This window comes from Chanodichthys erythropterus, chromosome 19 (assembly GCF_024489055.1).
Source record: "Chanodichthys erythropterus isolate Z2021 chromosome 19, ASM2448905v1, whole genome shotgun sequence".
In the NCBI taxonomy this organism is placed as follows: domain Eukaryota; kingdom Metazoa; phylum Chordata; class Actinopteri; order Cypriniformes; family Xenocyprididae; genus Chanodichthys; species Chanodichthys erythropterus.
This window is the reverse complement of record NC_090239.1, coordinates 7,536,836-7,564,614: the sequence shown is the minus strand read 5'-3', so window position 1 is coordinate 7,564,614 and position 27,779 is coordinate 7,536,836. Positions and strand designations below refer to the sequence as shown.

The following is a 27,779-nucleotide window of genomic DNA, read 5'->3' as shown; positions in this document are numbered from 1 at the left end:
AATGTTTACAAACTTTTAAGGGGTCTATATAGTGTTTTGTTATGAATTAAGATTTTTTTAAAAAAAAAAAAGAAAGCCAAAAATGTCTTCTAAATAAGTCATACAAATAATTTTTCACAAAAAATACTGAATTAAATTATATTGAAAAAAATTGTATAATACAAATAATAAACATAAATAATTTTTAAAGATGATGTGAGTAAAATCAAGTTTTTGCAAATAATATTTATAATTTTTATGATATAATATTTAATATTTATTTGGAAATATAGCATTTAATATTATTTATACATTTCTTTTAATGATAACATAAAAGAAATCAGCAGCTTGAAGAATACACACTCTACCTTTAATAAAAAAAAAAATATATATATATATATATATATTGTGCTGTCAATCAATGAAAAATTTAAATAAAATACAAATAAAAAAGGTTTTGCACCCCTGGTTTAAATAATAAGCAAATTGCACAGAAACCACAAGTGCATGCATGATTCAGTGTCCTTCACTGCTGCATAATTCCACAAACTCTTAGAAAGATAGATAAAGACAGAATAAAAGTCAAATAAATAATTGATAAAGCTTTGATTTTCACCCTTGCTAGAGACCATTCTTGAACAGAAAGAACCAGACCTGTACTGCAGGGTCAGAAGAGCAAAGGTAAAGGATTTGAGAATCTGACCAGGGCCTCTGAGAGCTGAGCAGCCTGCGGCCAAATCACACACAAACACACAAATGAAAGCCAATCATTATAAATACAGGAAACCAATGATATACTGCAAATCTTGGGGGCCCTATACAAAACCTAAGATGGGGACCTGTATAAAGTATCAGGGCTGTATAACACGGAATGTATCCGAAACACCCCCATTATTTATAATAATTCATTATTCCCTACATTAGTCCACTAATATAGTTCACTTGAGGGAGTGAATGAAAACGAGTGAGTAAATTCAGATAGAGATGAGCCGGAAGGGCTGCTGCTTTTGCATAGTTTGTGCTTGCTGTTTTAATAATTATTTGAAACTGGCAGCTCCAGTAGTAATGAAACGATTTATCTTAAACTCTGTCATGGAAATTATGTATAACCTTAATTAAACAGTTTAATAAGCAATTAAAAAGGAATTTATACCTGTATGAAATTATGCTGTAGCCACATTGGACCAGTGGTTTGGAAAATGGATGGATGGATGATTCAGCTGCAGGCGCCATCTACTGATCAGATGCAGAAATTAATTTGGCATGCGACTCTCACAGTGCATTGTGGGTATTATCTAGCCATTGAGTGTACACAAAGACTATAGAATAACACAAGACATGTCACCCGTATTGTTTTGAATGGGAGAAAGTGTAACGCGCAATATGGCGGAATAAGTCCCGTCTTCTAAAAAAATAAGAGTCAATCGCTGACTGGTAAAGTCATCGCGTCACTGCAGCGGCCGTTAGAATCACCGGTTTCTATAGAAACAATAAGACGCGCGCTTCTGAAATGAGGCATAGGAGACGCGCATTTACGTCTGCGCATGTGCATTAGCTTGATCCAGCCTGAAAAATACCAGGGTTTTTTGTCATGATTCGAGCATTTGGAAAACAAATTATGAGACAGTTGTTGTTTGATTTGATTGGTGATTTCAAATATGAAATTTAATCGTAAGGTTGTTGAACAGTTTTGGAGAATTTGATGTTTCCCCATTCAAAGAGATAGGAGCTGCATGATGTCCAGGATGCCCGAGAGGCATTTCAAAGATGGCCGCCGAGTGAAATGACTTGTCTTAAAGGGACTTTGGTGTACATCGGTTGTACACTCGTTATTGCAGTGCAATGTGGGATTGAATGAGTGACTTGATAATATCCACTATGGTTTCAGACACCGCTACAAATGGCTGTCCCCTCAAATAGGGGTATTTAAGGGTATAGGCGGCGATTTAAGACACAGCCGTGGAATTTGGCAAATTTTGGATGAATAAATCAAAAGTGAGACCGTTTTTGATAATAAATATTTTTTTTTTATTATTAAACCATAAAAGCACAGAATCCACAAAAATTAAAACTTTAATTTCTGCAAAAACTAAACTTTTTATAGGGCCCTGTTAAATTTTATGAACTGATGATTCTTGAAGTCCCTTTAAGACAAATCATTTCACTCTGCGGCCATCTTTGAAACGCCTCTCATGCATGCAAGTGCAGCTCCTATCTCTTTGAATAAGGAAACATCCAATTCTCCAAAGCTGTTTGCCAAGCTTTCGATTAAATTTCATATTTGAAATCACCAATGAAATCGGACAACAACTGTCTCATAAATTTGTTTCTAAATGCTCAATCATCACAAAAACTGTATTTTTCAGGCTGGATCAAGCTAATGCGCATGTGCAATCCTAAGTCTCTTGCGTCTCATTTCGGAGGCATGCGTCTGAATATTTTATAGGAACAGGAGCTTCTAACGGCCACTGCAGTGACACGATGATTTAAGCAATCAGCGATTGGCTCTTATTTAGAAGCCGGGACTTATTCCACCATACTGCGTGTTGCAATTTCTCCCATTCAAAACAATACGAGTGACGCGTCTTAAGTTATTCTATAGTCTTTGATAAAGCACAGCAACATCTAAATAAAACAGATTTCATTGGGCCCCTATTAATGGAGAAGTATGCTTTTAGATTCAGAGAGTTACAATATCTGGTATCCAACAAACCAAAGCAGCCAAACCTTGACCTCTCGGCGCTCGCGCATCTGTCTGCTCACACAGCAGCAGCTCTGACCTTCGACAGTAAAAGAGCTGCAATGAATCAGATTCATAGCCATTGTTAATCTTGAAATATCTTCAACTGCAGCATTGATTTTGGTACATTAACGAGAACAAGTCCATGCGCACAATATCAGATCTGATACTGATACCAGCATGGTATAATTCAATGCCGATTCTAATCAACGATCCAAAAGCTTCTCCCAAATAATGGCACTACAAAAGCTGCTTCTATTTCGTATTGTGTCAAAGAGAAAGTTCCTGCTTGTTAGAGTGTTGAGACCATGACAAATGTGTGTGCTGTGTGTGTGTGTGTGTGTGAGAGAGAGACTAACAGCTCAACCATACCATCAGCGTGACATGATGACAGTGGTTGTTTGCCTGTAATAGGGCTGGTGGGCGGCACAGCTCTCCACATCTTTCCCGCTGTTCTAAGGACATACTGACACTCCATGCACATTCACCACTACAACTACCAACCCACACACACATGCACAGCTTGTCTAAACGTCTACCATCTTATCTTCCACAAACAACACCCTTCTGGCTATTATCGCAAGAGTTGCGTTAAAATTCTGCTGAAAATTAGAGATAAAGAGCACCAACCAGAAGAACATGAGCCTTAATTGGGTATGAGAGGACATTTTGTTCTTGATTTTAATGCTGTATAACAAACAAAGTATACACTTGCCTCTCTAAAAAAAAGACTTATGTATATTACTCATCCTAATGTCTTTTCAAACCTGTATGACTGAAATTCTTGCATGACACACAATATCCTATAACGTTTTCACTATAATGAACGTGAATTGGGACTGGGGTTATCAAGCTTGAAAAAGAACATAAAAGCATCAAAAGTGACCTGTACAGTATATTTAAAATCCTTAAGATCAGAGAATCAGACTGAAAGTTTAGCAATGCATCACTCTTTTAAGTCAAATGTTGAATCAGGCTGAAGTGATTCATTCATTCAACTCAGAGGAGATGATAACCTTAATAACTTAAATTTCTGTCTTTTTCTCACACAAAGCTATGTTGTATGATTTCAGATAGTGAACAATTCCTTTTACGATACATTCACAGTGCTTTTGAATAATTTTTTGTAGCTTGACAACCCTTTTCACTTTTATTATATTGAAAAGAGTGTCCAGAAGCGTCTTCAAACACTCCACTTTTGTGTTAAGCCATCCTGTCAGACTAAAAGCACCCCCTTGCCTGGCTCGGTATCAGTTTTATTTTCTTTACAATGACACATGGGGGCTCCCATGTGCACACACAGGCCTTAACAAAAGGCGACAAAAGGTCCAGTGGTTGAGCCTCCTCTTTTTGGTTCCATCGTATCTAATCTGACCCGGTCCATAAACAGACAAGAGATATAAAGGGGACTGAAATAGCTCGCTGCCTGTCACATAACACAGTGATTGCTGATACCCGCGGCACGGCATCACGGGGTAAACACGTATAACACCTCGACCGCATTCCAGGACGAGATGACCCTTCAGAGCCCCCTCTTATCGAACCGCTCCCTGAATAGGTCTGCCATAGTGAGGCCAGACGGGCTCTGACAATGGACAGCACTCCTCTAGCTTAAAGATAGGACCGAATTATGAATGACTCCATGAGAAAAATATGTTGGCGGGGGTTACATTGACAGTGAGGGAATGACTTGCCTTGGTTAACTAATAAATAAACAATTTGATAGCAAATTGAATAAAGATTATCAATAGTAAACAATACTTACTATACATTTTCTACAATAGTGTGCAGGATGAATCACGAAACAGGGCCCCACCCACATTCAGCTGTTTTTTAACTCTCTAATGAGCTCATATAGTGTGCTGGTGTCCCTCCAGACAATAATGAGGGAATTAATCAGTCACATGACTAACATGACAGCTTCAGTGGAGCTACAGGCCTGAAGATGATCTCAAACAGCCATCACAAAGTCTTTCATGCACCTACTAGGAGACCTCATGTCTTTAAATGTAAATGGGAAGACTTTGTACTCTAAACAGAGCCCCAGCTTGCTATTACTACACGCGGATTGAATAATGCCTGCTGGTGTCACATTAAAAGGCTTCCCTGACTGCCTCTGACGGAGTAGTGTCATATACAGAAGATAACATAGCCCAGAGTGCAATTAAACACTGCATGTTAGACTGAACACAAATTAAAATTATTTCATATTACTAGCCTTTATGATGTTCTATCTTTCGTTGAACATAAAGGGAGATGCTCTGAAGAATGTTTTTATACAATGAACTCCAAAGAAAAAAGAAAAAAGACAAACGTAGTACCATTAAAGCAGTCTGTTTGACTCATGTGGTTTATTTCAAGTCTCTATATTTGAATAACAGACCGAAGTTGAAGTCATTACTCACTTATAATGTTGTCCTTCACTGCATTTGCAGTTGCATATTTTCAAATATGCATGGATTCTTTTAAAGACTCTTTTACAGTGATTTTTTTTTCTCTTTGAAAAAAAATCCCTTTTAATATATTTTGTGAATATAAAAAAACATTATTTGACAATCATGTCCACTGTATTTGCGCATATTGGACTACGCTTAGGACATATTTGTAGGATTTTTGTCCATTTCGAAACTGGATGGATGGATGGATGGATGGATGGATGGATGGATGGATGGATGGATGGATGGATGGAACGATAGAATGATAGATAGAAAGAATGATAGAATGATAGATAGATGGAATGATAGATAGAACAATAGACAACACTTGAACGATAGATAGAATGCTAGATAGATAGATAGATAGATAGATAGATAGATAGATAGATAGATAGATAGATAGATAGATAGATAGATAGATAGATAGATAGATAGATAGATAGATAGATAGATAGATAGATAGATAGATAGATAGATAGATAGATAGATAGATAGATAGATAGATAGATAGATAGAAAGTCTTTAAGAAAGTTTTTATTTTTGGGTGAACTATTCCTTTAACAAAAGCAGCTGCATCATCATCATCATCATCAGGGGTCGGAGCTCACACCCAGCTGTGCGCAGGGGGGGGAAATAATTGCAGACTGACTACAGATAATGTCATGGACAAGACATGGTTAATAATTCATGGCCTCAGACGGATGAGGGTGTGTGGGTGGAAACAGTGGCTGATGTTTCAGCCAAAGGCAACGGGAAGTGATGTAGAGTGTCTGAAAACACTTAAAAACGTACAGGCCCTGCATTGATCACACGGCCTGGTGCCACAGTCAGTTAGGACAAAGATGAGGAGCCCCCTGCGGCCCCACAGAGATAATGAAGAAATATATGAATATATGCAAATGACTCTTTGTCTTGAAAGTAGCTGTTAAAGGGATAGTTCACCCAAAAATGAATATGCTCTCATCATTTGTTCACTCTCATGTCATTCACAAAAGTACTTCTTTCTTCTGTGAAAACAAGACTTTGAATATTGCATAAAAGTATTGTCAATTTGGAGCTTAGCTTTCATTATAATGAAGAGTGGACAGGAATATTTGTTTAAATATAAACCCTTTGTTTTCCACAGAAGAGGAAAAAATCCAACAGGTTTGAAACAACAACTATTTATACACCAAACTTTCTCAATCTCTCTCTCACAAACGTACTAAACTCACACAAAAACAGACAATGTGCTTATTTGTCATTGTTTGACCCTTTCTCTCCATTCTGTCGCCTGCAGCTGTTTGGATCTCCATCATAAAACCCTGAAGTCTCTAACACAATCAGTGACTTCAGACTGACGCACATGGAACCAGCTTTTCGTCTTTTCTCCCATGTCAATCTCTGACAGAATCTCATGCATCAACCCGGGGCTCAGACAGGCTATGAATAGCGCCACTCTTTTGCATGGTCAAGGCCACAGACGCTACAACAACAGCCGCCACTGGGGAACAATGACAGAAGTAAGATGCTTTACGAAGGGCCAGAGGTCTGACCCCGGGCTTGAGCTCAACATGTCTGTGCCGTTGTGTGTGTGTGTGTTCCGGCTGGGACATGGACGGAGAGCCATTGATCTTCACTGATTTGACAGCTGAGCTTTTTGAACGTGATCTCATGAGTATTTGTGTGTATTTCTATGGAAAGTGTGGTCCTACCACACATACATTTACTTAGTTTCCATACACACTGAAACGAACAATACTGATGTATTGACAGCACTAAAATATAAATTATTTATGTATTTGCAGTTTGATACACGCTCCAAACCCCTGATTCAAAACAAAAGATTCATAAAGTTTCGAAGCTTCATGAAGCAATGTTTTGAAATTGGCCATCACTAGATATTGTTGAATAAAAGTTTTTCCGGCGCACAAAAAGTATTCTAGTCGCTTCATAACATTAAGGTTGAACCACTGTAGTCACATGAACTGTTTTAAATACGTGGCATTTGAAAGTGTTAGTTATCTTGCTATCAATGGAGGCCTCACTGAGCCATCAGATTTGATCAGAAATATCTTAATTTGTGTTCAGAAGATGAATGGGTGTGGAACGACATGAGGGTGAGTAATTAATGACAGAATTTTCATTTTTGGGTGAACTAACCCTTTAATGTGTTGATTCTATTGTACTCAATTGTCATATCAGTGACATTATGTTTTAGTCGCATTTAATCGGACGAATACACTCGAAGATATATTTAAAAACATCCTGGCTTTTCTAAGCTATATAATGGCAGTGAATGGGAGGCCCGATTATGAAGCCAAAAAAAGTGCATCCTCCCATCGTAAAAGTACTCCACACATCTCCGAGGGTTAATAAAGGCCTTCTGAAGTGAAGTGATGGGTTTTTGAAAGAGAAATATCCATATTTAAAACCTTAAAGCTTGAAAGAGCCTGCATATGTTTAAATATATCTCTGATTGTGTTCATCTGAAAGAAGATAGTCATATACACCTAGGATGGCTTGAGAGTGAGTAAATAATGGAATAATTTTCATTTTTGGGTGAACTAACCATTTGATATGTAATTATAACATTTTGCTCTGTTTGTGACTTCTGTTCAGAACTCGTTTTAAAGGATTCTATACACTTCTGTGATGTTTTTACCATTATTTATTATGTTATTTATTGTGTTTGTCGTGTATACCTGTAAATGTTACATATTAACCCTTAAATGCATACCTTGGGTCTTAAGTGACCCGGGATGTCATTCACTACCCTCCTCACTGTTAAATTTTTTAAAGTTAGACATCAACCTTCTTGGTATTCCTCAATCAATTTATTATAAAGAATATAACAAGAAAAAATCATAAAATTATAAAAGAATGCCTGTTTTTGTATTCATTTTTTGTAAATATTGTATAGGGTCGCTAACGACCCAAGGTGTGTATGAGTGTACATATATTTTTTCTGCACAACAATAATTGAATTTTAGATGATGGAATAAGTCCAATTCACCTTTATTCCACAAGTTGGCAATGTCTGATACACAATGATGAAGTGACGACTCATTCAGACAGAAAACGAAAGAATAAGCAAAACATGAAATGGCTCAGCGATTTACTGCAGAGCAAGTACTGAACACAATCAAATATGACTGTAACTGTCACTGGATGGATCTGGTGAAGCTGTTAGTGATCAAAATATTGATTTTGAAGATGTTGAAAATTATATAGTTTTGAGAATACGCTTGAGATCGCGAATGGACTCATATTCGTGATCTCAAACATAAAATTAGCCCATTATTTGCTGAATTTACTGGCAAATGAGCTCTGACGAGGACAGTGATGATGGCATAATATATCTACTCAAACCAAGCCCTTTCAAGCTCCAAAAGGTAATAAAATATGATTTATTTTATTCTTCTGTAATTGTTACTCTAATATCAGAGGAGTTTTATACTATCACGACGATAGAGATCTTTCCATGTTAGATATTGATCCGGGTCGTTAAAGACCCGAATATGTAAGAATGATTGGCGAAACAGTCATGCATTTAAGGGTTAAAGCATATTTATTAATAATTTTTATTGCTATTCTTACAATATCTCAATATATAGCCTATCTATAAATATCCAAATAACTATATTTTATTCATAAAAAATATGTATAATTAATAAATAAAACAACTAGAAAGAAAATAAATGTCTTCTATGAATGCTGAATGTTATATATATAATTATTACTTTTATCAATTATACATTTACATCATATATTTGTTAGAGTGAATTCAAGCAAATTTGGCCATTGAGAAGACCTGTGAAAACCATTGTGTTTGAACATTTTACATTTTCAAAAAACATCCTTTGGTATGATTTATAACCTGTTTTCCTCATGGGGACCAAAAATGTCCCCACAAGGACAAGGATTTCAGATATTACCATCCTTGCATGGTCATTTTGTCCCCATAATAAGGTAGTAGAATATACCAAGATGGCAAAAGGAAAATAGATAAATCACTATTTTACTTGATGCTTGTATGTAGAATGCATTTTATTTGAGTATGTATTAGAATAATATATTAGAGTATTACATAATTGGCTTGCTAACATCTCAAACTCAAATCAATTGTAAGTCAAGTATCTTCACAATTTGTGTTGCACATGCAGTTGCTGCCTATGTAGAACATTCTAATGCAAATATTTATGAGGTGTCATTTAATTAAGGATGCTGCCTTAGAAGGTTGTTTTGGATTGAAAGCTATAGTTCCTTTGGTGCAGTTACATTACGCAATTCTCTAATATACATGTATTAAACAGGCGTTGACATGTTCAAGCTGTGGGCAGTTAGCATGTTCAGGGATGTTTAGGGCTTTAGTATCGCCTGCAGCTATATTTTCTGCTGCTGCTGCAAATGTTAATTACACTGTACACTAACAGGTCCCTTGTGCAACTCCTCTGAACACAATTACATTTTTCTTGTTTATTTTCCTCTATGCAGTTTCAAGTAAGCTTGTTTTGACCTCAGAGATGAAGTCTATAATCTGAAGCGAAGCCATACTGCGAGATCTAAAGTCACACGGTAAGATATAAAATCACAATTATTAAAAAAAAAAAAAAAAAAAAATTAATTGTGAGACCTGAATTCACAATCACAAGAAATAAAGTCATAGCTGACCTCTATTTTTGTCCATAAATTCTTTAGAGACCTGTGAAAGCAAAAGTTTACCTGAGAGAGGTGACCTGTTACATTAGTTATTAATATCTGAGAATGACCCACAAAGCACAAGCCTCATGTCTTACATATTTAGCAGTTATTTAACACTCTATGTGAATGCAGTCTATATGCATTTTTAAGACAGAAATTAAAAAGAGAGAGAGAGAGAGAGTATGTTTTTCCTCAAATCCTAGCGGTGAGGCCACGGAAGCCTTTGAATAAACACCCTAAAACTCCCTCATATGATCACAGACTAAATGTGTGTAACCACATAAAAAGCACAACAACAAAGATTTCCTAAAGGACGAATGCTGGGAATGCTTGGAAAAGGGGTGAATTCCAAGTTTTAAGATAAATACACAAAAACAGAAATAATGAATCGTTTGGGTGTGTTGTGCAATGTGTATTGTGGGAAGGATTTGTGGTGAGATTTTGAATACGCTTCAGTTTTACTTTGTCTTTTCACAAAACAGATGGAGTTGCTGTTTGTCCCACAGTGGTTTGGCATGGTAGCACATACTGCCACCGATATTCCTCCTGACTAGACAAATTCCAGCTTAAAAACAGATAGAGAAAACCTCTAAGACTTCCCACTGTTGAAACCAGACACACTGAGTTTTGAAGTGACCCAGAATGTAGAGCCCGGCCTATTCACAGCAGAACTGAAAGAGCTCGGTGACCCGCTCATAATGGGGAACTTTTTCCAAAATTCCTCTGTTGAACTGTAAACCAGTAGAGCAGGGAGAACTAGAGCAACAGGCATTCTCTGGGATGACCTAAGGACAACTATCATGTAAACTTTCAAAAGCAAATAATATATTTTGCTGTACATGTATATGCATGTTTGTATGTTTGTTTATTAGTAGGAGCATTGCAAGATCAATGACAGCAACTGTTTGGAATCAGTCCCCACAGAACTCTGAAAATTTCAATTGGCAAAGAATTCTAACATCCATCAGTCACAACATTCTACATCCTCCAGCTCTGGTGTGCTCTGTTATTTGTTGTGCATTTTGAACTGAAGCTATGGTCTTGGGATTATTGCAAATGTCTTTAAACATTGACGCAAGTTTGAATCTGCTTGTGAAATATACAGATCCTATTCGCTATCATTTCTTGCACTAATAAAAAAGCAAATAAATAAATGAAATCATCTAAATCTATCTATCTATCTATCTATCTATCTATCTATCTATCTATCTATCTATCTATCTATCTATCTATCTATCTATCTATCTATCTATCTATCTATCTATCTATCTATCTATCTATCTATCTATCTATCTATCTATCTATCTATCTATCTATCTATCTATCTATCTATCTATCTATCTATCTATCTTCAATGTTTTTAGGAACACACACACACATAAATTGCAACTTTAATGTTAAAAAGGATGGATGTGAATTGCAATCAATGTAAAGATTGCAGTAATGTACAGTAAACATGTTAGTTATACTGATGCGCAAACAAACTGTTGCACTGTACACATACTATACACTGAATTTTGAAAAGGTTGTTCTGTAATGTTTTTTTGTTTTTTTTTCATGTGTGCTTTGGTGTGCATAAATTTTATGAATTGTATGGACTCCTTATATCATTTGGTTATTTAATATCCTTTTGGAGTACTTTTTTGGGAAGACATCTAAATTTACCTTGAAAAAAGCGAGCAGAAAATACAGTTTTGTGAGATCATCCTTTAATCTGATTAACTTTGCTTGATATAGAAAATTATGACCAATAAATACATAATATGTATGAGATGAATCGCACAAAAGGGTGTGATTAAACATTTTAATCATTTTAATCTACCCCTAATTATATATAATATATAATATATATAATTATATATATATATATATATATATATATATATATATATATATATATATATATATATATATATATATATATATATATATATATATATATCCAAAACTCCAAAACTTTGGAAACACCCCTGGCAAAGTATGGATTTGGATGATATCAGCATAAATCCTTATTATTTTTTGGTGCAAATACATTACAGTAACGTGACATTATCATTGAAGACCAGTAATAATAATTTTCATTTTGATTACATAATTATACACATGTCAAAGTCAGACATGCCCCTTTGCCAGCTGTGATGCCTGGTTACTGGTTTAAACTTGGCCCAGGTTTGTAAAAGATTTTTGGGTCAGCACACCTTAATAGCTTCAACAATTGATTGCCAATTAAGTTTAGAATACAATGAACAAATTAGAACCCAGTTTAGTTCAGAGCTGCTAATGGTGGGTATTTTGATGAATCAAATTTAATTTTTTTTCTATGTATAAACTGTTTATAATAAAATATGTTTTCGTAGTTTGTGTTGTTTGTGCAAAATTATCGCAAATTAAAAAGGATTCATGCCAATATTGTCCAAAACCCCACTTTTCTAGGGCGTTTCCAAACTTTTGGAGGGCAGTGTATGTATTATAATATATGTGTGTGTGTGTGTGTGTGTATATATATATATATATATATATATATATATATATATATATATATATACACACACACACAAAAGCAACTGCACACTGTTATTTTAAAGTGGTTTCAATATTCAAATATAGAATGTTTCAATAACTCTGTGAGGGTGTAACTACGGCTTGAAACCACTTTAAAAATAACAGCGTGTAGTTGCTTTTCTTCTGCTTTTGTGTTCAGACCCTCACATCATGTCAGCTTAATTACTCACCTCCAGCACAGACACTACTCTGCTCTGTCCTTTAAGGGATCCTTAATTAGAAATGGCAGAGAAGAAACCCATGTCTCTGGCCTTTGTCTTTCTTTTCTGCTTAGTCTCTCCACCATGCAGTGGCAATCACAGAATTTTCTATTGCACCCCCTCCAAGCCATTCATTAAAAACCATCTCCATCTCTCTCCATCTCTCTTTTCCCTGCAAGACCTTCCATCTCTCTTCATTTCTCTCTTTCACCCTGTTCACTGCACTGCACTTTCAGGAATAAGCTTTCACTGCCTCTACCGAGTCAATGCATTTCATTTCTATTGATCTGTTGCGAACCAGCTGGTGCAGTCCGGTACACATTTTGGTGACTATTAGGCTGTTTTCGATTACTTGGTCCAAACTGGAGCTCAATTCCGCCCCCATCCCCTGCAACCACTGGTCTCTTTTCACATTGCACTTTTGAGCCAGAACTGCAGTTTGCATCATCAAAGTGAGTGCCACTAAACACCCTACCAGTGCTGCTGTTCACCGCTGTAGCCAGGTAATGACTAAGACGGAGACGACACTAGTTATTTCACACACAGAATGTCACTTGCAAGAGATTGGACATTCTCAATTGGTCAATAAATAAATGTCTAAGAATATCATAATACCCAAAAACTCACCCTCATCCAAAAAATAAATTGTAACAAAATACTATTTTAAGGACCTGATGTTGCCAAAGATTTGCACAGTTTTCTGTGATTGGTAGGTTTAGGTGTAGGGGTAGTGTATAGGGCGATAGAAATGACAGTTTGTACAGTATAAAAACCATTATGCCTATGGAATGTCCCCACAATTCACAAAAACAACCAAAAAACATTTCCATGGTTTAACTTTCCAATCCTATACTAGCAGCAAACCAAACCAAGCCAGTGGGCCTCATGTCAAAACTATCTCTTCCTTAATCCCTGGAAGATCTAGAAAAAATGGGACAGTGGAGATCTCTTTAGATGAAGGCAGGGAAATGTTGGTATGTTGTGCAGTTCTGTGCACTCTCTGTCCCTGAGCTGAGTCCACTCTGTCGCTCATGTACAGTGGCCGGCCTACTTACTGCGACAGCCACGCGGCTTCACAAACAGGCCAGGAATAGCGTGGCGGTATCAATATGCTATTTATAATAACTGGATGCATAAATTACATTTGTCAAAAAGAGGGTGAGGGGGAGAAGGATGCAACCTAGTTTGCACCCTGCCTTCGTTTGTTGTCATGCTGAATGTCTTATGTGCGCTCTCTCTCTATGTCTCTCCCCCTCTCTCATTAAAAGCTAGCACTTGAGCCATCGGGTAATGAAGGTGAGGAGGCTTCAAAGTGCAATCTCAGGGGGACGGGGGCCAGCCATACTTGTGCAGGAGAGTGAGACATTTGAGATTTCAGAACTCTAATAAACTCCTTGTCAGAGAGAGGAAGCTTATGGGCTTGTTTATGCAGATGAAGGTGGGTATGAAGATTGTATGGCGGCTCGAGGATCGGATGACTCCATCTCTCCGGACTGGAGTCGGGCCAGCAGCTCGGTTGAGCCTCACAAGGCTCACTGTTCATATATTGGAAGGTTAATGCACCCAGCGGTACTACACTGCAGTGGACGAATTATTACATATTCCTCTGGTGTCTGCAGAGAACGGTTTTAGATACACCAGTTACGACCCAGACTTCATTTAGCACTGACCTAGGCTGACAGGATGCTGGCATGAGAAATGTTTTTGAAAAGGTACAATAAAAAGAAACTGGATTTGATTAAAAAACGTTATCACTTTTGCAACAAAACACAATAGAAACTGCTTGATTTTAATGGAGCTTCTGTTTTATCTTGTTCTTGTTCCAGAAAAGACTTTAAAACCTTTACAACTGCATTACCTCACAATACATTACAGTTCAACACAATTAAATGTGCACCGTGTTCAGGAGTGAAACAAAGGCCCTGTTTATACCTGGTATTAAGATGTGTTTTCGTTGATCCGATCACAAGTGGACGACGCTAAATACTGGTGTAAACGGGGTGTAAAATGCTTTGAGCTTGTCCATTTTCGACCACTTCCAGAGGTAGTCGAAAACGCATTCAACCGTATTGCTTTCGTAGCGTAAACGCTCATGTGGCCGAATGTGTTCAAACAGCCACAAGTCAAGTCAAGTCACCTTTATTTATATAGCGCTTTTTACAATGCAGATTGTGTCAAAGCAGCTTTACATTGATAATTGGTATATAATTTTTCCTTTTAAAGAATAGTGTCAATGCAGACAGATCAAAAGCACTGTTGAATAAATGTCAAGGATACTGTTGAATATCAAATGTCAAATTAAATTAAATTAAATTAGGGCTGCACGATTAATCGTATTTTATCATGATAACGATATCTGCTTCTCTCGATTGATTTTAAATAATCGTCATGATATTGGCCCGCTCTATAAAAATGAACATAATTTGGAAATATTGGAAGTAACACAAAAGACCACCTACTCTTCGCCTACTGAACTAATGCATAAACATTATGAGAAGCGAGCAAGCCAGATGGGATTTAAACTTTGTTGGCTGAAGACCTAGGGCACGGGGCACGTTCATATTTTAATTGTGCATACTTATTTTGTCCATTAGATCGTAAGATCTGAAAAAGCCTATATACAGTGGCATGAAAAAGTATGTGAACCCCTTGCAGAATCTGTGAAAATGAGAATTATTTTAATAAAATAAGAGGGATAATAAAAAATGCATGTTATTTTTTGTTTAGTACTGTCCTGAGTAAGACATTTTACATAAAAGATGTTTGCATTTAGTTCACAAGACAAAACAATAGCTGAATTTATTAAAATAACCTCATTCATAAGTATGTGAACCATTGATTCTCAATACTGTGTGTGGTTACCTGATGATCCACGATTTTTTTTGTTTTGTGATGGTTGTTCATGAGTCTCTTGTTTGTCCTGAGCAGTTAAACTGAGCTCTGTTCTTCAGAAAAATCCTCCAGCTCCTACAGATTCATCAGTTTTCAAGCATTTTTGCATATTTGAAGCCTTTCCAGCAGTGACTGTAGGATTTTGAGATCTGTGTTTTCATACTGAGGGACTCAAACACAACTATTAAAAAAGGTTCAAACATTCACTGATGCTCCAGAAGGAAACACGATGCATTAAGAGTTGGGGGGTGAAAACTTTTGAACAGGATGAAGAATTCACAATTTTTTTTATTTTGCTTAAATATCATTTTTCATTTAGTACTGCCCTTCGGAACCAACAGAAGATACTTGCACGTTTCCCGGCAGAAAAATTAAGTACAATTTACCTTGATATTTGAATTCAAAAGTTTTCACCCCTCGGCTCTTAATGCATTGTTTTCTTCTGGCGCATCAGTGAATGTTTGAACCTTTTTTAACAGTGTGTGAGTCCTTCAGTTGTCGTCAGTATGAAAACACAGATCTCAAAATCCTACAGTCACTGCTGGAAAGGGTTCAAATATGCAAAAGAAATGGTTGAAAGTAGAAGAAGTGGTTGAAAGTAGACAAAAGAGATGGATTAAAACACCAGATGTAAACAGGTATGTGTTTGCCTTGTCTACTTATGATCCGATCGATCAAAACGCATCTTAATACCAGGTGTAAACAGGGCCTCAGAATTGGACAATCATGTTTTACCATTTCTCACCAACACCTGACTCTTTGTAACACACACTGCCACAGGCGGGTAATGCCTGCTTGTTTTACAGGTGTGTGAAACTGCATGAAATCAATTTTGCAGCAAAGTCTGAGCGAAACCTGAGTGCTACGTGAGAAAATAAAAACCCTCAGACCTTATTTAAGCTACTTACATTCCCAGACCTGAAGTCATAACGGCAGAAGGCACTCAAGGGCCTCCCATCCATCCACGTTTTACTGTAAAGTTCTATTGACACACAGAGTCTCAGGTCTAGAAAACTAATCCACTTATCAGTCTTTTGTATCGCCGAGTACACTGCCGGCAGTCGAGTGCCAAATGCATCTCGGTCTCATCAGCGCTGCCTCTCCCTTCCGGCAGTGAATGTACCGCTCAGGTCCACAGAGGAATAAAAATGAGCCTGCATCAATTTGCGATGTTTACCGGAAAGGCCACTGATTACCCCAAACATTTATTGGTTTTCATTGTGCTGATTTATTTATGTGTGTTAAGCGATGAATGGCAAGCGAGACGGGTTTTATTACTCATCTTTTATGAGAGGAAGAGAGAGAGAGTGAGACCGACAGAGATAAGAGTTCGAGAAGGCAAGGCTGACGATGGTCAAGCCTTGCCAGGTTCAATAATGTAATCATCGGTGAGAAATGGGAACCTTTCATTTTGTTCTCTGCTTCCATATCGCAATGCCACCGAGAGCCTTTTTTCAAATGGGAGATTTAATCAAGGCAATGGCAACAGAGTGAAAAACTTTTCCCTTGATCAGAGTTGAGAGAACCTATTAGTCTCTGGCGCCAAACTTGCAGATGGACGCCTGGCACTGTACTGCTGGAAAGTATGCAATCAATTAGTCATAAATCAATGTGAACTTAGTTGTCAGCTGTATAGAGTTCCGTTACACTTCATGAATTCCATGAAACGTCTCTCGAAACTTTATTGATTATGTAACTAGGCTGTAGTTTTTGACATCTCTACCTCTATCCTCAAATCTACCTATTGGCCACCATGTTTTGATAATAGTAGCAACAGTTAACCCCTAAAATGAGAATCATTTGCTTAACCTCATGTCATTCCAAATCTATACGGCACAAAATAAGATGTTTAGTAGAATGTTTTTCCATACAGTTTAAGTGAATGAAGACCAGAAGTTATCAAACTCAAAAAAGAACCATGAAAGCCTCATAAAGATAGGTAATACAATTCTTTCTGCAGGTTATATTGATACGTCAATTGGTGGCAAGTGTCTTTATGAGTGAATCAATGAATTGTTCACTTAGCTGAATTGATTAGTTTAAAAAACGCTGATTCATTCAGGAACAAATCAAGTTAAGTTTAATGAGCGAGTTATTTAAACACTAGAATGAAACTGGAGTGAGTCATTTAATCATTCACTCAACCATACTGATTTATTAAAAAATGCAGATTCATTTATATTGATCATAACATACTGAGTCAATATTAAGTGAAGATTATATAGGATATGTATAAGATACATACAGGATCATGTGACACAGAAGACTGGAGTAATTTCAGCTTTACCTAGTTTAAATAATTATGATTTCTTAATGACTTTGAACAAAGTATGTGTATTTAGGGCTGGGCGATATATCGCATGAGATTGTCACGTGCATTTCGTCATTAAAGCCGGTTCCCTGATTGACACTAAATCGCCATCACCTGCTTTCAAATGGAGCGGCATTTAATAAACAGAGCCGTAGTTCACTGATAAGCTACGCAATATCGCGTTCATTATCGAAGGCGATTCATCTGCGATAATGAACGCAATATTGCGTAGCTTATCAGTGATCTACGGCTCTGTCTATTAAATGCCGCTCCATTTGAAAGCAGGTGATGGCGATTTAGCGGTAATCAGGGAACCGGCTTTACTGACGAAATGTGCGTGACAAAAGTATATACCCTATGTGTATATACTTTTATTATACATAACTCCTTTTTTTAGTTCTACAGAAAAAGGAAAGTCATGTCCTTGCAGATTTTAGAAGATTTAAGAGTCACTTAATAGGCAGCAACCAAGTTAAAAAACTAAAATGTCTCAGGTTGGCTCCTCTGATCTCTACACTGTAACCATGACAGCAGTATTATCTGCAAGCAGTCAAATATGCTTGATTTCACTGCTCTGCCTGCAAGTTGATGACACGACAACTCAGGGGTCGCAAATCACAGCAATGGAGTGGGTGGAACTTTGACCAAGTGATGACAACTTCCACATCAAGCGGGAGATGGATAGATCTCATAAATCTTGATCCGAGGGCCTCCAATCAATACACTGAGCATGAATGGCAGCTCATTCTTCATATACGGGAGCGGCCCACTCTACAGCAACCCGCAAACTCTCAGGACCTTACTGTCATAAACTGTCACCTACATCCTTTATGTGACACCTGGGTCATGTAATCATGGTCGATATCGACTAATCACCTGGAGCAAAAAAAGGAGCAAAAACTGCTAGCTAAACACAGTACTTTGTTGCTATATTTTATTTAGGGTGATATAACACCGAATTATACAATGTAAACAGCCTCCAAAACCAATGTATGTATTATGTATAACACAGTGAGGGCTTGTCAAATTCACAATGTCAGTTCAGATGTTGTGAGCTGAAGCATATGCCCATGTTGTGCAGCCTCAGCAAAACGAGTTTATTTCTGACAGCATTTTTCACCGCGGTAGTCTATGTTCAACATTAGCTCATGTTTTTAATATCATACATCATGTGACATAAACCTCCAGCGTCCTCTCCCTGACAACATAAAGGTCATGTTTGACAACATGAATTCATGCCATCAGAAAGATCGTACAGGTACTATTCTGTGTAAAAAGTGCCACTGGGCAGCATTAACGTCAAGAGAATTGCAGGATTAAATTCTTAAACGTCCAATCTGTGACCTCCATAAATCCGGCATTGATTTGTCAAATCCGTTTTTCTATTCATTTAATCTGGCATGAAATGTTCATAAGAGTAGATGTTCTGCATGCATAGGTGTCTCTTCTTGATAATTTTCCTCAATGGCAAATCAATAATTTTGAGGCTGTATCGACTTGAAGTAAATTATATACAAGAGGTTTTGCTGCTTTGTGCTGGTACTGCAAATCACATTTTATATTTCAATGTGAAGCTACACCAAGCCAAAGCAGCATGACAGGAGAGAAGAGCATCCTGTAGTGTTTTAAACAGTCGGACGCGTTTTGAATGTCAGTGAAACTGTGGGGTCTCCAGGTGGCAGCGAGAATCTGAGGATTATCCGAGAACATTGAGTTTAAAAGTAACAAAGCAAACAATAATTAGCCTTCCCATGATCCTTTACCAGCCTCCCATCTATTACGTACCGCATATCAACAGATGTCTTACGAATGCGGGGGTGAAAGAAAACAGAGAAAAGAGAAAATGTGGGCAGCCAGTCACCCCCCCCGCGTGTTTGTTTATCTGCACAGGAAGCATCAGGTGCCAACCAGTCTTCCATTTTTTAATGATTGATAATGGCGTCTCTTGAGAGTTGAGCTCAGCACAGGAAATGCTGAAAGGATATTAGCCGGGGCATCTCCTCTGTGCATTCATATTTTTATTTATGTGACCGCCACTCCAATAATCTGGACATGATTTTGTAATTGACACAATGACACTGCTTTACTGTTTATAATTATTATAACCATCATCGGTCATGCCATTGTTTTCATTAGCATGCTTATTATTGTTCTCAAACATTCAAAAATAAAAAATACAAAAACTGTAAAAAATAACCTTGTGATATTTATTAGTTGCCAACATCACAGGTCTCAACAGTGAGAGCGTTAATTCTCAGGTTCAGACTACACAATATTTTTTGTCGGTTACAGTGGTGATCAGAATTATTAGACTCCTTCATAAATATGATCAAAGATGACTGTAAAAATAAATCTGCATTGTTTATCCTTTTGATCTTTAATTCTTAAAATTAGCAAAAGTCTAACCTTTCATTGAAGAAAAAGAATTGAAAGTGGGGGAAAGTCACATTATGAAATAAATATTTATCTACAAAACACGTTGGCCACAATTATTGGCACCCTTTTATTCAATAATTTTAGCAACCTCATTTTGCCAAGAAAACAGCTCTCACTCTGATCCCTTGTCAGGTGTTCTCCAAACTCATCAGGCATTATAGAAGCAGAGACCATTCCTTCATGCAGAATATCTCCAGATCCTTCAGATTCCAGCTCCATGTTGGTGCTTCTTCACTTCAGTTCACTCCACTCATTTTCTTTAGGGTTCAGGTCAGGGAACTGGGATGGCCATGGCAGAAGCTTCATTGTGGGCTCAGTGACACATTTTTGTGTTGGTTTTGATGTTTGTTTTGGATCATTGTCCTAATGGAAGATCCAACCATGGCCCATTGTTGGATTTCTAGCAGAAGCGGTCAGGTTTTGAATTTTTATCTGTTGGTATTTGATAGAATCCATGCTACCATATATCTGAACAAGATGTCCAGGACCTCCAGCAGAAAAATAGGCCCACAACATTAAAGATCCAGCAGTATATTTAACCGTGGGCATGGGGCACTTTTTATCCATGTGTGCACCAAACCCATCTGGTGGGTTTGCTGCCAAAAAGCTATTTTTTTTTGTTTCATCTGACCATAGAAACCGGTCCCGTTCTGGATAAGAGCAGAGGATTTTTTCTTGAAACTCTCCCACACAACTTGTGAGGATGTAGGTGCTGTTTGATAATTTTTTTTTAGGCTTTCTGAGACTCAACTAATCTCTGCAATTCTCCACTCAAACTCTCCTCCTCACCACACATTAGGACGATTTAGACACACATCCTCTTCCAGGCAGATTTTTAACATTTTTAATTGATTGGAACTTCTTAATTATTGCCCTGATAGTGGAAATGGGGATTTTCAATGCTTTAGCTACTTTCTTCCAGCCACTTTCTATTTTGTGAAGCTCAACAATCTTTTGCTGCACATCAGAACTATATTCTTTGGTTTTACTCATTGTGATGAATGATTAAGGGAATTTGGCCTTTGTGTTTCCTCATGTTTATACTCCTGTGGAACAGGAAGTCATGGCTGGAAAATTTCATGTTCATGATCACCCTGGTGCGCTAAAAAAAAAAGTAAATATGAATGGGAATATACTTCAGAGATATTTTACTCATAAATATTCTAGGGGTGCCAATAATTGTGGCCAACGCGTTTTGAAGAAAAACATTTATTTCATGGGCCATGTGCGTGCTGTCATCGAGAAGGTGGGACTATCGACTGACAGAAGGTTCCGTGAGCATAAACCAGTATGTCTTGTTGTCTGAAAAGCCCCAAAGTGGACACATATCTGGATTTCATGGATATTTGGATTTCCTCCAAAGAGAACGGAGGTAACATATGCTTATTTGTTATTTATCTTTTTTCACTCTGTTGCAATAGTCCCTCGAGGAAACATCATAAACACATAAGTATTGTTGCCAAAGTTCCACAAACATTTTCTGCATTTTAAAATCCCACCTAGTATAGGGTGACCATATGCGCCATTCTCCCAGGACGCGTCCTGTCCAGGATTTCTAAGTTGCATAAAATGTCCCAGTTTTGGTTTTGTTTTCATATTTGCGGAAGGTAACGACTGAAAAATAATTTGACCAATAGCATGCATTATACATAATCAACCGATCGTGGCTTGCAAGAAGGCTGGATCTACAGAGAACGTTCAAATCATTGCAAATACAACAACATTTTAATGCATTGCATGAAGAATGTCAATAAGAACAGTGTCTTGCACAGACCTCCGTGTAGAAATCGCCTTTCTAAATCGTGTTCCGGGGGCACATCGATATGACCACTTTCACAATTAAAGAGGCAAGGGCTCAAACCATTTTAGGCAATTTAGAAATCCTGGACATGGCGCATATGGTCACCCTAACCTAGTAGGAACAATACCATTGTCTCTCTTTCGTTTCGGCATGTTTGAAAGCATGTAGGAACTAAGAAGGTCCTTCTGTGCTTCTCTTGGCCAGTGTCACACATGTGACAGAACTCGTCGTGGACAACCTAAAAATAATTAAACATGGTAGACTTTCTGTCCTGACGTTGTGAAACTTTGCAGATGTGGCATCGCTTGTCGTCCACAATGACACACTACATGAGCTGAAATGATCGAATCTTGCGCCCTGATGCCTATTGTCATTTATGAATCCCCATGACACCCTACGTCAAGCAGATTGTGACAAAATTGGGTTAAAATTTGTGTAGTCTTAACTGTGCGTTACTCATATTTATGATTAATCATAGATGCGTGAGAATGTAAAATGTATTTAGGAGCACATGTAAATAAAAAAAAGTCCTCGCGGATCCTTTAAAAATCTAACAAATTCAGAAATTTACAGTCATAAAAAGTCCTTAATATCTTAAATGTTATGACAAACATCTTAATTATCATTTTAAGAGGTTTTAAATTTGGGGGGATAGAAAAACAGAAATCGCAATACAGCCTAATGTGATTATAGAGTGGTGCGGGTATGACATCAGAACCCGGAAGACTAATTCGCGCCTGGATTCTTCAAGATTTTCCTATGGGGTTTAATAATGTTTTTTTTTTCAATTTATGAGTAAAATAAGGTCTGTGGTAACATAACTTTCCGATACTTTGATATTTTGTTCTACAAAGTAAATTACACACACCCATATTGAAAACGCACATTTTGAAGCTGTTGTGTTCATCTTTGAAAACGTATGTTTCTAATAAGCAACTGGATAAGAATGTTTGGGGTGTGAGTGTGTGCAGTTTACGTTGGAGAACAAAACGTCAAAGAATGTGCTCTCTGAAAAGAAAAATCCCTGCATCTTTATCGTAATATAAGCCCACCATCATTCGCAGGTGTGTTTTTTTAATCTTTGCATGATGTACATGGTTTCTCCAGGATATAATCATATACCCCTGCAGTCCACAAGCCTGCTGTCCTCCACCAATCAGCTTGTAGCATTTCCCTCACCTGTTTTATAGACTGTAATTTTGGTCCTCTCGCCCGCTACTGCACAGCTCTGAGAAAAGAAGGTCTTCTTATTCTGCTCTAGCATTTCTGAGTCATTACAGCCTGAGGGACTTTAGGACTTCATGATAAAGCAAACAAATGGCTCATAATCACAGTCATAATGTGGATATGGGTGTCATTAGCAATGCTATTTATTTCCCCAGTGCAAGTCGAGCGAGCACAGCTCTCGTTTTCCCTCCATTTCCCTTTCTCACTCTTTCCTCTTGGCAGAGTGACTTATTGTCTTTGACAAGAACGACAGCTCCTCTGTCCCATTTCGCGCTGATTCTCCGAACCCTACAGCATGGCGCTGCTCATTTGTGCAGCTTTCTGAAAGCCTTAGCTGATCCTGAGTCAGTGCTAGCGATCTGGCGGATAAATGTGAGCCTCGTGCTCTCGATCCTCCACAAAACACCACGAGACAAGAGAGTAGAGCCTTGGATTAGCCAGACAGATCATCAAGCCAGGCCGAAAAACAGAGATGTCTCATGGAAGCGTTTCAAAGAAGGAAACCATTCCAAATAGGCTCAATGAGAGCACACTGAAGACATGGGCATACCTTCCAGTATAAAACATGTGGCATCTAAGACTTCAACAGTGGGCCTCAAAAGTGAGACTGCCTTTTCATGTAGGGTCAAGAGAGACCCATAACTTATTGAGACTATTCTGGTTTACTGCACAAAAAGATCAGCACACCTCAAAATATAAAAACAGGGACATGTCATTGTGTTGCATCATTCTCAGAGATATCATCAGCTGACTGTCACCTAGCAATAGTTTTGAGCTCTCCATCACACTTCAAGGCACCCGCATGAACCCACTCTGGCAAAGAAGCATAATCCTCAATTTGTCCAAACATTAAATGCAACATCTATCCTTTACAATAAGGCCAATCTCTGAATGCACTACACTAAGCTTAGAAAATAAAATAAAAAATATCCAAGATGTGGATGTTAAAGGCCTATAATATACATAATATACATGAACAATATAAACATTTTAAAGGTGCCCTAGATTCAAAAATTGAATTTACCTCGGCATAGTTAAATAACAAGAGTTCAGTACATGGAAATGACATACAGTGAGTCTCAAACTCCATTGTTTCCTCCTTCTTATATAAATCTCATTTGTTTAAAAGACCTCCGAAGAACAAGTGAATCTCAACATAACACTGACTGTTACGTAACAGTCGGGGTGTATGCTCCCAATATTTTGCATATGCCAGCCCATGTTCCCAACATTATGAAAGGCATTACACAAGGGCAGCCAGTATTAACGTCTGGATGTGCACAGCCGAATCATCAGACTAGGTAAGCAAGCAAGAACAATAGCGAAAAATGGCAGATGGAGCAATAATAACTGACATGATCCATGATATCATGATATTTTTAGTGATATTTGTAAACTGTCTTTCTAAATGTTTCGTTAGCATGTTGCTAATGTACTGTTCAATGTGGTTAAAGTTACCATCATTTCTTACTGTATTCACGGAGACAAGAGCCGTCGTTATTTTCATTTTTAAACACTTGAAACAGTGTAGCATTAGCCCGTTAGCCACGGAGCACAACCTCAAATTCATTCAGAATCAAATAAAATAAATTAATAAATACAATACTCACATAATCCAACGTATGCATGCAGCATGCATGAAGAACACTTTGTAAAGATCCATTTTGAGGGTTATTTTAGCTGTGTAAACTTTGTTTATGCACTGTTCAAGGCAAGCGTGAGCTCCGGGGGCGGAGAACGTGCGATTTAAAGGGGCCACACACCCTGAATCGGCGCATTTCTAATTATGCCCCAAAATAGGCAGTTAAAAAAATTTATTAAAAAAAATCTATGGGGTATTTTGAGCTGAAACTTCACAGACACATTCAGGGGACACCTTATACTTATATTACATCTTGTACTAAAAACATTCGATGGCACCTTTAACAGGATACACTTTTTATATCATTGATTATAAATATTAATTTTAAAAAATCACTTTAAATAATACTTTAAATAATTAAAACATGGAATATAAATCTTGAATACTGACTGGGATTTTTTTTTCAATGGCAAAAAAGTGTCCCAATTTGCCTGAAATCATAAAAAAAAATATATATATATATTATATATATATATATATATATATATATATATATATATATATATATATATATATATATATATTTTAAAACTATATGGACTAAACATATATTTCATTTACAATAACTGTTGGTCAAACAAGAAGTGTCACACTGTCATCAAACTCTCTGTTGTTGTCAAAGTGGAACGTTTACGTACGTTTACGTGACTGCTATGCATTTTAACATTGGTAGAAAAATTATAAAACGGCTTCATAAAAATCCAACAAATGAAAATCAATTCCTGGGGGAAAATATCAATGTTTAATAAAAAGGTTAATTCCTTGCAATGGTTCTTACTCTGAGCTGTATTTAGCTGCCAGTCAAAATGAGTTTCATTTGCCAGAGCTGGTGAAACGTCTCCAGAATGAAGAAGAGAAGAGAAGAAAACATCTTAAAAATAACACAATTGCAGTTCAGCTGCTCTGACAGATTACCCTCTCCATTAGAAAACCTTTCACTTTCTTCAAGTAATCAAAAAACAATTGGCAGAGAGCAAAAATTCGATCACCAAACGAGAGCAACATGAAGGCATTCAAACGTTTAAAACTTTTAAAATATATGCCCTTTTGCTGGGCTCTGGTTTGGGTGATTGTCATTGTTATGAACATCTGAACATCACAATTATATAAATATGTCACACCAGAGAGGAAAACAATTCATCTTTAAAGCATTCTCTCACTTTCTCCTGTTCTTTTCTCAGTCCTACCATCAGCCATCATTGATTTTCATTTTCTGCAAATTACATTTTTACATTTTCTCTAAAATCATTACAGCTTGATTCATTAATAGGGGAAACTGTCAACAAAAAGCACGGGGTCCCACCAGGCTGCCTTAAATTCTGCCTGGTAGATTACAAAGTAACCATTGAACACTGTAGCAGCAATGGATTCTGGACTTTCTAAAACCACTTTAAAGGGGTCATTGATTATAATTTCACTTTTTAACTTCAGTTAGTGTGTAATGTTGCTGTTTTAACATAAACAACATCTGCAAAGTTACGATGCTCAAAGGGAGAAATTTTCTTTTACAGAAATTGCTTTTTAAGGACTACAAGAAATGGCTATTAGGGACTACAACAAGCTCCTTCCCGGGTTGGTGACATCACAAACCCCAAAATTTACATAAACATAAACCCTGCCCCCGAGAACATGCAACAAAGGGGGTGAGGCCATGTTGGTCATTGTAGCCATAATGTCATTTTACGCCAGACTGCTTTACAAACGAGGGTCAATTTAGGGACAATCGTCATTTTGGCTGCGTGAGATTGTCCACCTTTGTTGTTGTTGAGCAACCGAAGCATGAGCTGTTAAGCTCAGCCCTCTTCTGGAAAGCAGCCTGGAGCAGAAGCTCATTTGCATTTAAAGGGACACATACAAAAACTGTGTGTTTTTGCTCACACCCAAATAGGGGCAAATTTGACAAGCTATAATAAATTATCTGTGTAGTATTTTTAGCCGAAACTTCACAAAAACATTCTGGGGACACCAGAAACTTATATTACATCTTGTGAAAAGGGGCATTATAGGTCGCTGAGTCTGAATAAGCCTACTTCCATACTATGTAGTATGTGAAAAACAGTATGTGAGCCAAGTAGTATGTCTGAATTCATAAAACAGTAGGTAAAAGTAACCGAATTACCTACTACTTCCTCAGAGATTCCTAAGAGTGTAATCGATAGACATTTTACTATCCCATGAGGCCACGGGAGAAGATGGAAGTGAATACAACTGACGCTGTAGGTAGCATGGCAATGACAACAGTGCAGATGTATAGTATGTCTGAATTTCATTCACACTACACACATTCATACTATAAAGAACATTTTTTTTTTAATGGTCGCTACCTACTAGATGGTATGCAATTTCAGAGACAGCATATGCCACTTCTAGATTCCATTCCTCTCCTTTTCCCACAACTTTCTAGGCTCTTTTCACTCTCCTATTCATTAAAGACATAGAAAGCAAAATAAAAAAAACAAATAAATAAATAATAAGCCACTGTGTGTGGGTGTAAAGAAGATTTGTTTCCTTATAATTCAAAATCGTTTATAATTCTATGGTAATATCTAACTGCTTCAGGCCTCTATAAATAAGCCTATAAAAAACAAAATCACCTTTAATCCCAAATCAAAACCCCAGTGTGCAATATAAAATAATTGCCTTACCTGTCCTCTGTCAAAAGTGAGACATCAAAAAGAAGAAAGAAGAGAATGATAAAGAAAAAAAGAATGTTTAAATAGGTAAACAAATGTCTCATTCAGTGCTGTCGTTACTCTCACATTGCCATAGTCATTAAAACGAGATGGACCCGGCCCTCCCTGTGGCCACACAAATGACTCAGCACAATACATTTTCTCCCAATTACAGATCTGCTCCACACATTTTACTGGG

General features: G+C 37.2%; 1 protein-coding gene and 1 long non-coding RNA gene across 9 annotated transcripts in view; both read right to left on the bottom strand.

Moving 5' to 3' along the window:
* Positions 1 to 27,779, bottom strand: part of sdk2b (sidekick cell adhesion molecule 2b) — a 387,802-nt gene that overhangs the window by 242,296 nt on the left and 117,727 nt on the right. The window lies entirely within an intron of this gene.
* LOC137007305 (uncharacterized) lies at positions 1,174 to 27,779 on the bottom strand. Its single transcript, XR_010892592.1, has 3 exons — positions 27,554 to 27,779; positions 27,237 to 27,327; positions 1,174 to 1,215 (listed from the first exon to the last, which is right to left on the bottom strand). It is a non-coding gene; the product is annotated as an uncharacterized lncRNA (long non-coding RNA).